General features: G+C 34.8%; 1 protein-coding gene across 2 annotated transcripts in view; it reads left to right on the top strand.

Annotated features, from left to right (window-relative positions):
- The window catches only part of HNF4G (hepatocyte nuclear factor 4 gamma), a 57,272-nt gene that overhangs the window by 18,675 nt on the left and 23,520 nt on the right, over positions 1-15,077 (top strand). The window contains exons 1-2 of one of the 2 annotated variants that reach the window (XM_042808968.1): positions 362-564; positions 6,164-6,268. The gene's annotated coding sequence lies outside the window, so the exon portion shown is untranslated. Of the gene's footprint in view, positions 1-361; positions 565-6,163; positions 6,269-15,077 lie in introns of those variants that run through there. The other variant, XM_042808967.1, reaches the window with a different exon arrangement.

Raw genomic sequence — 15,077 nt, 5'->3', positions numbered from 1 at the left:
CAATTGCAGACATAAGGGCATTAGAAATTGAAAAAAAGTATTTTGTTGATCTGAATAAAATTTAACTTTCTCCATCAGTCATGTCATCGAGCCATTATCTGAAGATCATTCTCATGCTCATGCGAGCTGCTATTTCTAGATGTACCTTTAGACTCAATTGTCTTTTCTAACTTACATTTTTAGATAGCTTTCCTCACCATCTCTTTTTTAAATAAAAACCCTGGTTCATTTTCTTTACGTAAAACTGAAAAAGCCTGTGTCCTTTGTCCCTCAGTACCTTCTAGAAGATAATGCATATTGCTAATGTTGCAGATGTAGTGCTGCTTTGTAATAATTTGTACGCTTTGTGTGTGGATTTGGTTACTGATTGGTATACTTTATGACTACTTTCAGTTAAATATTGGAAGTTTATTGTGTGAAAATATTTGTTTAGTTTAGTACAGGCATGTTGGAAAATCAAGAAGAGCGGCTTGAGAAAACTCTAACACAGCTTGTACTACAAGCAGCACCATTCACTTTTGCATGCCTCTGACCCACAGTGGTTTCACTGATGAACTCGTCAAAGTGAGTGGCAAAAATCTGTGCTCTTTGACATAGGAAATAAAAGTCTAGTAAGATTGAAAAAGGATAAGAAACAAGAAGATAGACATGAGAGGGTAATGATAAAGAATTGCAGGAGCTTGAGTGAAGTCTCGTTGATTGTTTTGCTTCTCACTGGTCACAAGGTCCCCACGAGAAAAAAAAATCTTACTGGCTAGCTGGGCATGTGGGCCAGACCCTACTGTAACTTGGGACCATCTTCAGTCAGAATAATTGTGCAACTTCATAGAAGTGTTGAAAAATTGGCAGAAATGGGTGTTAATCTCAGTCTGGGTTCAGTGTTGCACACATCATTAGAGCTAGTCAGAAATATAATTTTATTTGTTAAAGTTCTAAAGGTTTTTATTTTTTTTAACTTTAATTCAAATATGAACATTATTAATCAACTAACTAACATTTATTTTGACGACCAACTTACTTCTTTTTCTTTCTAACCGCTGTTATTTTACATATACATTTTCAGAAAAACTTTTCTATATCAACCACATTTAGTTTTTGCATAATAGTTAGCATTCTTGTCAAGTATCTCTGATGATGTTACTGTAGTGACTGAAGAATTAATATTGTGAATGCTTACAGAGTCGTGAAAAAGTTTTCCTTTTAGAAAATCCAGGAATATATCTGTTATAATTACGTAATTTATCAGCATATTTCATTAAAGATATGAAGATTTCTTTAATGATTATAATTTTGTAGAATTGTAATTAAATTGCCTTCTCTCTCTTGTATATATGTGCAAATACACTGTATATGTGATGAAACCCAAATTGTCTGTGGATATTAATTTTTCTGCGTATCTTGTTAATTTGTTTATATTATCTGGTTAAATTGGCCCAGAGTTTCATTCTGGAAACAAAATTGTAACTATAAATGCGAATATATTTGCTTATCCAACTTCAGTGTCAGCTTTTCTTATTAAGATTAGGTAAAGTACATGTTGGCCACATTCTAACAGTGAATTCTTACAATAGTTTAAACGTGTAAGTAAACAAGGCACAGTACATATAGGCAATGTCATTAAAAAAAAAAAAAAGAAAACGTCATCTACAGAAGTCAGCTACAGATCACTTGTTTTTTTTCTTATTGACAGTCAAGTTTCATTGCCACTATTTATGTTATGAATGTTCTATTTAAATATACTAAAAATACTTTAATGTTTTTTACTGCTGGATAATTCAGACTTCATTATTGACATTGTTTCCTGATTTATTTTTAGTTTCCCTATTCAGAGAAATCTTCTAAATTTAGGGAGGCATAAAGTTGATAGAAAGCTGCATATGTTTTCCTAGTCCTTTTCCAGTTGTGTGACATTTTGTCAAGAGTATAAAATTATGTAGCAGAGAGTAAAATATGGATTGCACAGAAATCAATCATCCTGAAAGGGGCACTATTTTTATTTTTCTTCCAGTATTTTCTTCTTCTTTTTGTTTTGTTTTGTTTTCTTCTATGTTTTATTCTCCCTTGCTTTTTAAATAAAATGATGTGATTTATACATAGTGCTCTATTTTGGATTCTGACTCAGTGAAATAATTCAACATGTAGATCTTCTTTATTGTTTTTTTATTCCAGCAGGCCATTTTTTTTTCACTGAAACATACTATTCGATCATTTGAAATTTCAAATACAAAAGGAAATTTTTTTTCTTCTCAGTAGTTTTTGACCAACTTTCCTATATACAGCATGCTATTTGAAGAATGTTTCCAAGCTATATGCCTTTTCTCTGTATCATGCGCACTTATTTCTGTAAACAAAACCTGTTGTATCTTTTTGCTTACAATATTAATACTTCTCACATGCTGTCTTGGTCAGGTAATTTATTTGTTCCAAGCAATTGGTAATTTATGATTGGACTTAGACATTTGTGTAGCTCATCCCAGCCTCCTTTGAAAGAGGCCAGGTTCCCTGAGCACCCTGGAGTCAAAACACTGCTGAAATCTGCAGAAAAATATTCTCTGATAAAGTATCTCTAAAAAAGTCTAGGAGAGACTGGGACAGCAGGAGCATTGCAACAAGTGTGAAGTATAGCAGTGCAAAATGCAGTTTGAACCCTCCGAAATTACTTAAAAAGAACCCCAGATTTTCCAATTAAGTAGTGATTCAGAGACTAGTCCTACTAAAGTTGCCACAGAAAATGCATAACTGCATATTCACAGGCATTTCATAAAGATTTTTTAGGAATATTTTAAAGAAGTGGAAATCCACTCACATCTCATTGTGATGTAGTAAGCAATTCAACAAAGATCTCTTCCAGGTTCTGGAATTTTTTATCCTGAAAAATGGTTCAGTGAAACAATTTCTCTGATTTCAATACCAATCTAAAGACATGCTGGCTTCATTACATACAGTATTTTTGTTTTTGATACATAGGGAATTACTTAAATAAAATGAGGCAAGAAGAGATTAATTGAAAATAAACAAGGGGGACAGGGAAAGAAGAAAGGGGGAAATGTTGGGATGGAAACACACAGCATGAGGTGAATCTAAAGTGATTCTGCAGGCATTTTTCATGAAGAAGTGGCAACTCTAAAAAAATAAAATAGAGCAATTTTCATAGATAAGTGGATAGGTGGGTATATAGATAGATAAATTAACAAGCTAGGAATGGTTAAAAGGTGAAACTAAAAATAAGTGGAACTATGTTACTGTTTTTTTTTTTTTTTTAATCGAGACTGCATTTTTGGCTGTGACTAACCACTGGACTGTAATGGTTCTCTGGACTTTTTTGTAGATTGTTGATCATTTTAAAATCAAAATGGGTTCTCCCAAAGGACAAGCACATGCTCCCTGTTAAGAATAATTGGATTACATAGCACTTTTCAGTGCTAGTCAGAAATCAGGGTGGATTATCTCAATGTCCCCTTCTGGCAATAATGTTTTTTAACAGTTCTTAAACAATACTATAAATTGCAAAGTAAAGATAGAGGAAACTAGTCTTAAATAGTTAATATGTAACTATAGCTCTTGAAAGAATGTGGTATTTTAATAGGAGTGGATTTTAGATCGACACAGCAGTGACTGGAAAAGTAATCACAATATGCTATAGCTAGTACCGCTTAAATTTGACTGCTTGTCAAAGTTGTATTTTGAGGGGATGAAAGCCTGACTGGTCATCAGATTCATTCACAAGTTTTTAAATATGTTTCTTACTGCTATTTGATGTTTCAGCCTTTTTATGTTCCTAATTCTGACAATATACTTAAAGACTGAGGCCCACGTTAACACATTTTAACACAATCTCAGTGCAGCTATGCAGATTTTGCATTGTGTCAGATCCAGTTTGCTCAAAGTGTGGACAGCAGAAGGGCAGCCTGAGCCCACTTGTTGTCCACTTCTACCATTTGGGGACTGACATTTTACATGAATAGCTAGCGACAGAACAAGGGTGAATGGTTTTAAACTAAAAGGGGGATTTAGATTAGATGTTGAAAAGAAGCTCTTTACTCAGAGGATGGTGAGACTCTAGAACAGGTTGCCAAGAAAAGTTGTAGATGCCCCATCCCAGGACGTGTTCAAGACCAAGCTGGATGGGGCTCTGGGCACCTGATCAGTGAGTGGCAACTCCCTCCTCAGCAAGGGAATTTGAACTAGACTCTCTTTAAGGTGTCCTCCAACCCAAGTCATTCTGCGGTTTTGTGATTCGTTCTTAACCCAGCTTCTTAACCCACACGTATTCTTCAAGTATTGCTTTGAAAAAAAATGAGTTTTGGCTGAATTTAAAAAACTTTTCATACAACTGATCTTCCTTTCTGTGAAGTGTTTTTCCGATTCTTTGTTTTGTTTTGCTTTCATGGTTTGTGTGAGGCAGGCTTTAATGCATTGAGCATATCGAACAATAATCCTAACTAGGGATTTGAGTCAGAGGAAATTTAGTAGCAGCTCCTGATATCACTGGGTACGAAGGTCTCAGTCATTAAGGACCACAACTAAATAAACATGCTGGGATATGATTACTTTATTGCTCTTTGTTCATTTTATGTCATTTCATTGCCTTACTAATGGCTATAGGATTAAGTGTGTAAGGGAGTTCTGAAAATGTAGAACTGAAAGAGATATATAAAGAAGTGTGTGCTTGCCATAGAGACTCTGTCTTTTCCTAATCACTAATGATGGAGAGACCAATTTACCTTGCATAGATAAGCAAGGGTAGGGAGAGGCACAGAGGGACTTTGAGAACAGATCCATTTCTAGGCTTCATCCTCACTTCAGTACAGCTGATGATTTTTATGTGCCTTCATAGTGGCCCCAATGGGAGAGGCTGTGCCATTACACGTGCTGCATTTTTCCTACCCAATTAGCCAAACAGTGCATTTCTGATCCATGGTTGATGTATGAAAATATGCATATGAGGATTACTTTTATATGTACATAAATAGCAAATAAAACACTCTCATTTCTGATATTGTCAAAATCAATCTTGTATACTGGTGCAGCAGTATCACTTATGAGGACAAAAAAGTACTGATGGGTTAATAATTTTACTGCTTTCTATTTTGCATGCACTGCAGTTTATAAGATCAATAAAGAATATAATGCCTCAGCAGACCTACAATTTAGACTGTAAGAATCTCTGGTCTTGACTAAAGTCCTGCTGTATCTAAATAAGGGGAGCTATTCTCATCCCAGGTGTCTAGAAGTGATTTTCTGTGTTGTCATTTTCTTCCATGAGGAAGCACAATGTATGGCCCATAAGGTTTCTGGTAAAGTAAAAAGCAGAGCAAAGAATGATGTCTTGGTGAAGCTAGTTTTCTGTTTCGTTTTCTTCATTTGTTTTATTTTAACTGGAGAATCTGAAAATGACATGTACTTACCTGGAATTTACTAACAAGGAATTACATTTTGGATGTAGAAAGAAAACGTATTTCAGAACTTTACCATAGTATATATACCAACATAAAATTGTTTTGAATTTATAGGTAGCATGGATGAAAAAAAAACAACAAAAAAGTTGTAAAACAAAAAAGATAGTACTGTCCCTAAAGCTTAGCATTTAAAAATGCAAGTCATGCTAGAAAAATCAGCAAGGCAACATGGGATATAAGGTACTTTTCAAGGTTACTACAAAGTATCCCTTGTTTTTATTCATACCTTCATCCTTCTTGAAATCCTCTGCACATAGTCAAATTAAACTCCTTTCTTTTTTTTTAGATTTTTCTATTGCAAATCCTGTTTTACTATATAGTTTACCCTGTACCTAAACACTGGGGTCATCCAAAGAGCAGGAAATCTTTTATTCATGTGCTTCTCTGTCAACAGTTCCACAGTTTTAAAAGCTTTCTGTCTCTTCTTCCCTATATATAATCCTTTCAGATAGCATTTCAAGACCTTGTAGAAATTCTGTGTTTTGTTGTGGTTTTTTTTTAATTCTGCAAGTGGAAGAAAATCTGGCAATACTGTCTGATGACTTAGTCTTTTCTCAGAGTTTCTTTAATCTTCAATAATACCTTTGTACCTTGACTAAAAGTACTGTATTCTCATCCTTTATAATAAAAATAATTTTGTTTCAGAGCAAGATTGGTTTACATTACAGGTAGTTTCACATTTATTTTACTTTTATTGACTGCAGGTGTTACCTACAGGTGAGGATGGAAACACAGACCAGGAAGTCAGCCTTCCCTCATCTATCTATGGAGAACTGAATCTTTCGTACTCTGTTGTTTTGTGCTCGAATGTAAGTAAAGTTTTGCTGTATGCTTCACTAATACAGTTGCTTTGTAGAGACTGTATAGATAGTTGTCCTATTTTGATATGTCATTCTCTCAGAAAAATGATGACTGTTCGGAGACACAATTGTATGAATGATTGTGTGCTCTTGAAAGCCACATAAACATCTGTGACATTGGAGAAATTGGTGGTACTTAGTGGAAGGTGTGCACCACACTAAGACTTTTACTGGTACAGTGTATTATCAATTATGTGCAATCAATACATTGTTCTACCAAGGCTGTGCATACTACTTTTGAGGCAACTGCTCCTTCATCATACATTATTTCTCCAGCTGTCCAAATTCTCTTATGCCCTGGGTAAGGTGACCAGAAGAGCAGAGAACCACTAGCTTCTTCATTTTACAGCTCTAAGAAGTATTGCCCCTGAAGATCTAGTCAAGATCTAGTGATATTTTATACCGATTTTATCAGATATTTTTCAGTTCTGGGCTTTAAATATACAACATTTAAAAACATATTTTTCCCTTTTCTACTTCATTAAAAGAATTCTATTGTGAACTGTCTCTCTCCATAATCCTTGTTCTTTCCTACCCAGCAGCAACTTATATGCTTTGAGTTCAGTTCAGCTTGCTTCATCAGGATGATTTTTTGCACATTTTTCTTGTTTAATTATATAACATTTCTTTTGCTCAATTTGTGCAAACATCCTTTGGACTTGTTGCAGTTTGATTTTCTGTCAAGGACGGTTGCAAAGAAGAGAAAATGATATTCAGAGAAAATAGTGTTAGAATGTAACTTATTTACAATTCCAGTAACAACTTTGTGATTTGAACATGTTAGTAAAGAGTGTTTCATTCAAGTGTACATTACCACACAACTTGCTAAACATGTCTGAGAATAAAGCTGGTCTGGGCAAATTAGATGGATAACATCATTTGTGTATCAGCTGCAGTCAGTATAGTTCAGTTAATTGTTAGTAAGGTTAACATTCTGTCGTTTATATTTGCTTAAATCATAATTGGAATACCACACTTGATATTGCTCAGTAACTACTTTAAAAAAAAAAAAGAAAAAAAGTAATGATGCAAATGTTGAGCAACATAAATCTAAAAGAGATCTTCTGAGTCATCAATTTGGCTGATATCATTAATAATAAATCAGTCTCTTAAAACCAGTTGAATCCCTTGCCTCTGCTATGTAACTGAAAGTTTGTCACAGCGCACTAATCCTTCCGCATTTAGAATCTTTCCACTTGTTAAACAAAAATTTAGTCCTTTGTTCTTATGAAGTACTGTTTCATTATCTATTTTTTTTTTTTCATATATTCATCATACATGATTTGTAGAAAACACTCCCTCTCATTGTTTACTTCACCAAGGTGGGTAAACCAACTCCTCTCAATCCTCTTCTGCGATATTTATGTTCTCTTGCCCTGAACATGGCTGGCAAGCCATTAGTGCTCCTTAATTTCAGCTGTAATGGCAACTTTTAAGCCCTGTCTCCCATGTAGATGGAAGCAGAAATACTGTGTAGTCTTGTGTGAATGACAGCAGGAGGTGTAGATGAGTTCTGCTCCCTCTATGGAATGTGTTCAGAAGTACTGGTGGAAGCAACTGGTTGACAGTTGACTTCTTCTGGCTAAGTGAACAGATGCTCCAATGTTTCAGTTATGACTCTTTGAGACAGCTAAGCCAATCTTTTCATGGAAAATTACTTAAATATTTCTCTTAAAATTAGAGAATACTGTAGTAATTTAGCCTGGGAAGGTATTACGATTTGTAATAACCAAGGACAAATCTTGTACTAGTGGAAGAATGAGGGGTCTGACTATGGAGCAACTCTGCTGAAAAGATCCAAAGGGACCATAGCAGACAAGATGTCAAGCATGAGCTAGCCATGTGTTCCTGGAGCAGAGAGGGCAACAGCATCCTGGCTGTTACAAGAAAATGATTTCAAGTGGGATCAAAGACAGTAATATTTTTTCCCTTTATGCATCACGTTAGACAGCATTATTTAGTTCACTTCAGTATCACTTCTTTCTTGGCTGTATTTTATATTCAGGTCCCCTTCAGGAAATAACATCAAGCTAGGATTTTATTGTTCTAAATTTTATTTTTATTAATGCTTGTCTTCAAAAAAATACATCACAACAATCTGCTACAGTACTATTTCAGTCAAATTAATTATCTTCAAACTTGTAAGTTATGAAAAAAGCTGGTTCTGTTTCAGCTGTAAATCTTCTGTAGGCAGACAAATGAAAAATACTTCACTTATATGAAATAAAACTTTTGTTACCAAAGTTTGTGTCTTCATGTCTTTTTAGGATTCGGTGATTCTGAAGACTTCTGGGTTTTGGAATAATTATTTCAGCCACATTTCCTAGGAATTGTTGGATTTCTGATTTTTTTTTTTTTTTTTTTTTTTTTTAAACTGTGTTTCTAAAGCAACAATGCAGTTTTATTTATTTGAGGTATGCAGGTCATATTAGATAAGCACATCAAAATACATTCTTAGATTTTCAATTAGGAAAAAACTTATCATGTTTCCTATCCCTAACGTTTATTATATGTCCAAAAAATTATAAAGAAGCTTCACCATTTCAGTTGTACTTACAAAGAGATCCAGGCAAGGCCAAATTTTAGCAGGAGACCACATTTCATATTAGAACAAGCAGAATATCCACCTCAAACTGCAAATGTTGCTGTCTCCTCTGGTACACCAATTCTGTTGCGCTAGGTATAACAGTCAGTCTACTACAACAATGCCTACAAGTCTAGAGCTTACATTACCTAAAAAGACAGTATCTTGTCACCCCAATTTCTCCCAGTCACCTGCAGAATTTGAAGTTTTTCAAATAATTTATTTGCTTTATGTGTGGTAAAACCTTGCCATAAATGGTTGGATATGCCCATTAATGACCTTTTTGTCATCTGTCTAGTTTAAGTCATCTTAGTTTGCTTACACACGAACTCTTCTGACTCAGCCTTCCTGATACTTAAACAAATTTGTTCTGTGGTTCATTCTGATAAGGAGATACTTTTCTAGGGGGCTTTTGCTTACTTTACAAGTTGAAAGACTGACTTCTCACAGGAAGTTACTTTTACCATGCTCCCGAATCAGATAGGAGTATTCAAATACTAATGTGTTTTAAATGCTGATGTATTTACAGAACTTAATGATCAAGTGGGCTGCTACTTGGATATTTTCTCACATGTGTAATTAAAGCAATATTATTACCTGGGTAATGAATCATTTTTAGATAGGAAAGGTTGCCAGGGCATTTAATCAGTAAAAACTACAGTTTATAGCTGCTTTTTTCTTTTTTTTCAGAGAAAAAGTTGTATATATTTACAACATTGTTTTGAAAAATCACCAAAATATTGCAGCGCAGCAATTTTTGTGTGATTCTCCTGAGATATAGTTAATAGATCTGCTGTGATTTCTCCTTTTATTCAACATAGTTTTTTAATAAAGCAGCTTAACCTGTCATGGAAAGCTGTTCCTGTACTGTTCTCGACTGTAGTGTACCTGCAGGACGGGGAACTGACATGTGTCCACTGTATGCTTTGTATTTCTGATTCCCAGAACCCAAGGAAGAACTGACTAGGCTCTGAGCCTCTCCTCTTAGTGTTCCTTCTGAAGGAAACTACAGAAGAAAAAGTAGCTATCCCTGGAGGTATTTCTAGTGGAGTCAACATCTCTAACAGTATTTAAGAGATACGTGTATGTCACATGAAGGTGTGTAGATTACTGGTAGCCTTGGTAATGTTAGGTTAATGGCAGGACTTAATGATCTTGAGGGTCATTTGCCACCTAAATCATTATATGATTCTATACATCCATATCCTACAGTTGTGGGGAATTTGAATACATATCCACAATTGGAACTTCCATGCAGTAGAGATGGTCTGCAGTTAGGGAAACTCACCATTTTTTCTGTCTCTTTCTGTGGAATGTTCTTCACCTGGACTATTTTTGGATTTCAATACATGTAGCCCCATTCTTACTATGCAGAATTATGTGGGTATAGTGCTCAGCATTTTATGACTGCACACATGGCCATGTGTGTTACGTTGGCTGACTCTTGCTAAAGCTCAGGCATTCTGAAACATTTTATAAGGTGAAGTAAACATCCACTATATGTAGTAGGATCACAACAGTACTTGAATTTGTTTTGATTTTGATAAAGGATATTATTTCCCTTGGATTTGTATAACTCGTAGCAGATAGGACATATGATATACTTGCAGTTTTGAGAAAGTACTCAGGTGAATAAAGCTGAAAGTAGGTCTCCATCCAGGGTCTCCACCTTCTCTGACTTGTAGGATTCACCAGTGGGCGTTTTGAAGGATGACACAATTCAACTCAAAGTCAAAGATATGTTTGGTGATTCTTTTTAGAAGTGCTTTTTTCTTTCATCAGACACAAAGACAATTAGACTTCTAGTGTGCATACAGATGACTATGTTGTAGGCACATGGACTCAAGTGTCATAAGCACTATGTGCTCTCCTCTCCTCCTCTGTTCATAAAAAGAGGAATATGCTTTTACCCTCTCTTATAGATACAGAGATAAATTTACTGACTACAAGATTCTTGGATAAAGTGATGAGGCCTACATGAGTACACTAAAAATAACTATATGATCACATGAATATTGCCTGTGTCCAGAAAACCCACCCTGACACAGAGGTTATCTATAATATTTAATGTAGAATTGATCATGCAACTTACATTACTATAACTACACATAATGATTCAGATTGAATCTTGATGATTGCATTGTGGTTTTGGTCATAACTGTACCTATGACTGTTTCTCAAAGCTTCCTCTTACGTAGACTTAAGATTAGGCCCAAGTACAACTTTGCAGTATTGCTTCCTTCATAGTTTCCATACCAGCAATTTTTTCCTGCTCAACTTGATCAATGTTCTGGCTTTATTCTTCTAACAGATAAGTCCATCTTAGCTCTCATAAGATTAATCACCAGTTTTTTAAAAGGGACTTTTGCTAATTTTGAACTTATTAAAATTACTGTCAAAAATCTGTTCGGAATGGATTTATTTGTATCTTTCAGAAGTCACAGGAGTTAATGTTTTATTCCTACCTGGGAACACACCTAGCATTAATTTTCTTCTGCAGACAATTCTCTTTCATGTGAGCTGGGATATGAATTCATTGCATGCACAGAGAAGATGCTTCTGCCCATAAAAAAATCAACTCTCCAGGACCTTCCTAATTCTTAGAGGAGCTCTGATTGTATTTTCAAGGAGATACTGTAATCATTTTGTATTTGTTGGAATAATGGATTTGTTCTCTTAAGGAAAACAATGTAATGATTTGAATATGAAATTTCTTGGCTTCTGACCAAGTGAAATGGCTTCATTGGACCAATTTAGCAATATTAGAAGCTTTGGATTATTGATTCTGATATGGAAGCTAGATTTTTAGTAGTACTCAATCCCTTCATATATTACTGTTCTCAGAGGAAAAATTATCCCTTTGAAAGTCAAGATATTTTACATGCATGCTTCCCCAGGATATGAGGTGTTCTGAAAATCTTCATGTTTATTACTGCATACAATTGAGTTCTTTTAATACTTTAAAAGACTGGTCCAAAATATAATTGCAATAGAATATATGCCCTAATACTTTCCTCTCATGCATTCCGGTAGTATTTTGAATTTTCTTTGCTGTACTTTCAGTTTAAACTCTTAGTTTTTAGCACACTCTGAGCTTCACATTAACTGATTTTCTTGACAGTAAAAATGGGAGAAGTTGTCAAGCCAAGCATAACCGTGCCAGTGGCTTGGAAGAGTTAAGCTGATTGTGTTGACACAAAGTTCTTTCTGCAGGAATGTGATGAGTCAGTTCAGACACTAGTTAAAATTTTTAATTTTAGATAGAGTAACTGAAAATAATGGGACTTGTCTGACTATTTAGTTATCTAAGTAGTTTTTTTTACGTGGGACTAGGAGTTACACAGTCACTAACTTGGGCAGAAGTGTACTGAGTTCGACCTGAAAAATTATGTGGAATATATTACTCATTCAGCAAGGGATGGGATTTAGAAGTTAGAAGACTTGCTATAGTTAATTCATCACACAGAAGGATTCTAAGCAAGATTAACAAACAAACAAACAAACAAAAACAACAGAACAAACTGTGTCCAAATAGTGGTTAACCTTTTTTAAACTCTTTTATTGTTTATGACAAAGGCAAAGGTGTTTATCTGTGGAGTAAAAAGGAAAAATATATATCATTATGTAGTATTTCTCAAGATAACACGGATAAATTATTATAAGCTACCTAGCTGGCTATATAAAGCATTGTTTATGAGTAAGTTTCAATAAAAACCTGCCAAGGAGGCTTGTTAAGAAATTGCTAATCACATGAGGATGATTGAACAAGGACTTTTAATCTTGCTTATCAATATCACGATGTTTTGGTTTTATCTTGTGCCTGAACTCTCCTATTTTCTTCTCAGTTCATTCTGGTCTCCAAGACAAATCTCTGATTAATTACCCTGTGTATCAGAAAATAATAAAAGTTATCTGATCTAAGCAAATAATTAACAAGTCATTCTAGTCGTTTAAATGTAACTCAGCAAGTCTTGCCACAAAACTGTACACTACAAAAATCCTTTAAGCTCTGTAAACTGCCAAAACTTCAAGGCTATTGTGAGATTTCAGGAGTAAAATGGACTGAAGAATATTCAGTTAAAACAGAAATATTAAAGTCTACCTAATAGTAATTCAAACACCTAACAGTAAACTTTATCTGATGCTAGGTAAAAAGCAAAAGTATCCCCTTTTTTTTTTTTTTTTTTTTTTTTTTTTGTATACCTCCACCCTATGGAAATGCACAATTATCCAGATAAGGTTAGCTAATTTATTGTTAATAGGCCACAAAGCAAGCACAGAAATGGATTGAAGTGGAAAAATACAGATTTACTACTAGCTTATGGAGAAAATATGCTCACGGACAGTATAATATCAAGAATTACTAGAATCCAATATTTAGGACTGAGACATATTTGAGCAAGATGGAGAGCTTCCCCCTGCTAAATACATTTTTGTAGGCACACGCGATAATAATTCAGGAGCCAATCCAACTGTTAGAAAAACACTGAATAGAAATTCACATGTGGATGCATACATGCATGTATACATGTGCATTTTATATAAGGCAAGATTTTAAATCTGCTTTTGTCTGTCTACATTTGTCTCAAGTTCTACTGTGGCCAGATGCCTCCTGGAGCTGCTAGAAAGGGGAATGTGTGAAAATTGTGTCCTCAGTCTTTTAAATCCTAATGACTAGTTTCCTAACCAGGAATATATGTCATGACTCTCACTTCTCCCTTAGGTGTCCCTGTAAATCTTCTCATAAAAATGTCGTACTTCAAGAGGCACAGTCTTGACTTTGGGTTCTCCACCACCCAGACACACTGCTCTCCATCAGTGCAATTGTATAATATAACTGCTGGTTGACATTTCATGGTGGCCTGTATGCAATGGTCCATGTGCCACCTACAGACTATGAGGTGGCTTTCTCTGGACATTTCTGCTCTTAAGTAGTTGTTTTAATTCGGTGGAAGGCTATCCAGAAATCTCTCCACTAAGGTGAACACTGTGTAATGTCAAAAGACAGTTTTTAAATATTAGCTGTTCACATACAATTACTGTAGGAGCAATCTAGCTCTCCTTAGTTGAAGAAAATCATTGTAATATGAATAACAAAGAGTGAATAATGAAAATAAAGAGTGAATAATGAAGTGAAATAATAACAGTAGCAAAAATCTCCCTGATAGTAGTAGTTAATCAAAGGCTGGTGATCACCACTGCAGGAATATCACACGCAAATACAATGCTGGTTTTGCTGGACCACTGACAGAAAGTAGCACAGCACATTGGGAAAATGCAGAAGATATTGTCTAAATCACTGTTATCTGTTCAGAATATGAGTGAATCCAATGTAAGAGTCATCCTCAAAAAATGCCTTACTATTAAAAAGTGACTGCAGATTTGTGATTTGAAATATTTTGTACTTTGCAAGATGCTACCTAGGAATCACACTGATATTCTGCAAACTGATGTATGTGCATGTGAGAAATAAAATCGGATAAACCAGATAACTTTGTTTACCTTGACCTTACAATATGGGTGTAACATCTTTCCTTTGCATATGGCACCATTATATTAGTGTTGCTATGCTAGCAGCCTATCTCCTCAATCACAATGTAGAATATAAAATGAATAAATCATATATCCTTTTAGAATAAACTGCAGAGATTGAAATTTGGAATATGGAAAAAGGATCTGAAAGTGGGATATATCCTCAGCTTGTGTAAATTAACTTCAGATGCTGTGGCGACTATTTATCAGGCTTCAAATATTTTACAGCCTTCATATTCCTTTGATATTTCCCCTTAAGTGCAGACAGGGCAGAGGCCTCAGTGGCTGCAAGGTTAAAACTGTAAATTGCACTTCAAAGAATTTGGAGCATTAAATCTGCTACTCACCTTTGAAATTCTGGTGTAGACTAGTCATTGACATCTTCATAACTCCTGGGCAGTATTTCCAGCAAAGCACTCTAAATAAGGTGAGTCCATAGCATTTGACCAGTCATAAGCCATCCATGTTCTTTGTTTTTTCTGTGTATGCAGATTCATAGCTGTTGAAATAGTGATTGTGTTCTCCTAGATGGATACTTTTTGAAGCCAGAAACATAAAAACAGTTAACACCTCACAGTAATGATCTGTTCCTGTTACTCTAAAATGAAAAAAAAAAAAAAAAAAAAAAAAAAAAAAAAAAAA

Source organism: Centrocercus urophasianus, unplaced genomic scaffold (genome assembly GCF_019232065.1).
Source record: "Centrocercus urophasianus isolate 14NV4802_14NV808 unplaced genomic scaffold, USGS_Curo_1.0 seq_11, whole genome shotgun sequence".
Classification (NCBI taxonomy): Eukaryota; Metazoa; Chordata; class Aves; order Galliformes; family Phasianidae; genus Centrocercus; species Centrocercus urophasianus.
Note: the sequence above shows the minus strand (reverse complement) of the source record. Positions and strands in the feature narration are given on the sequence as shown.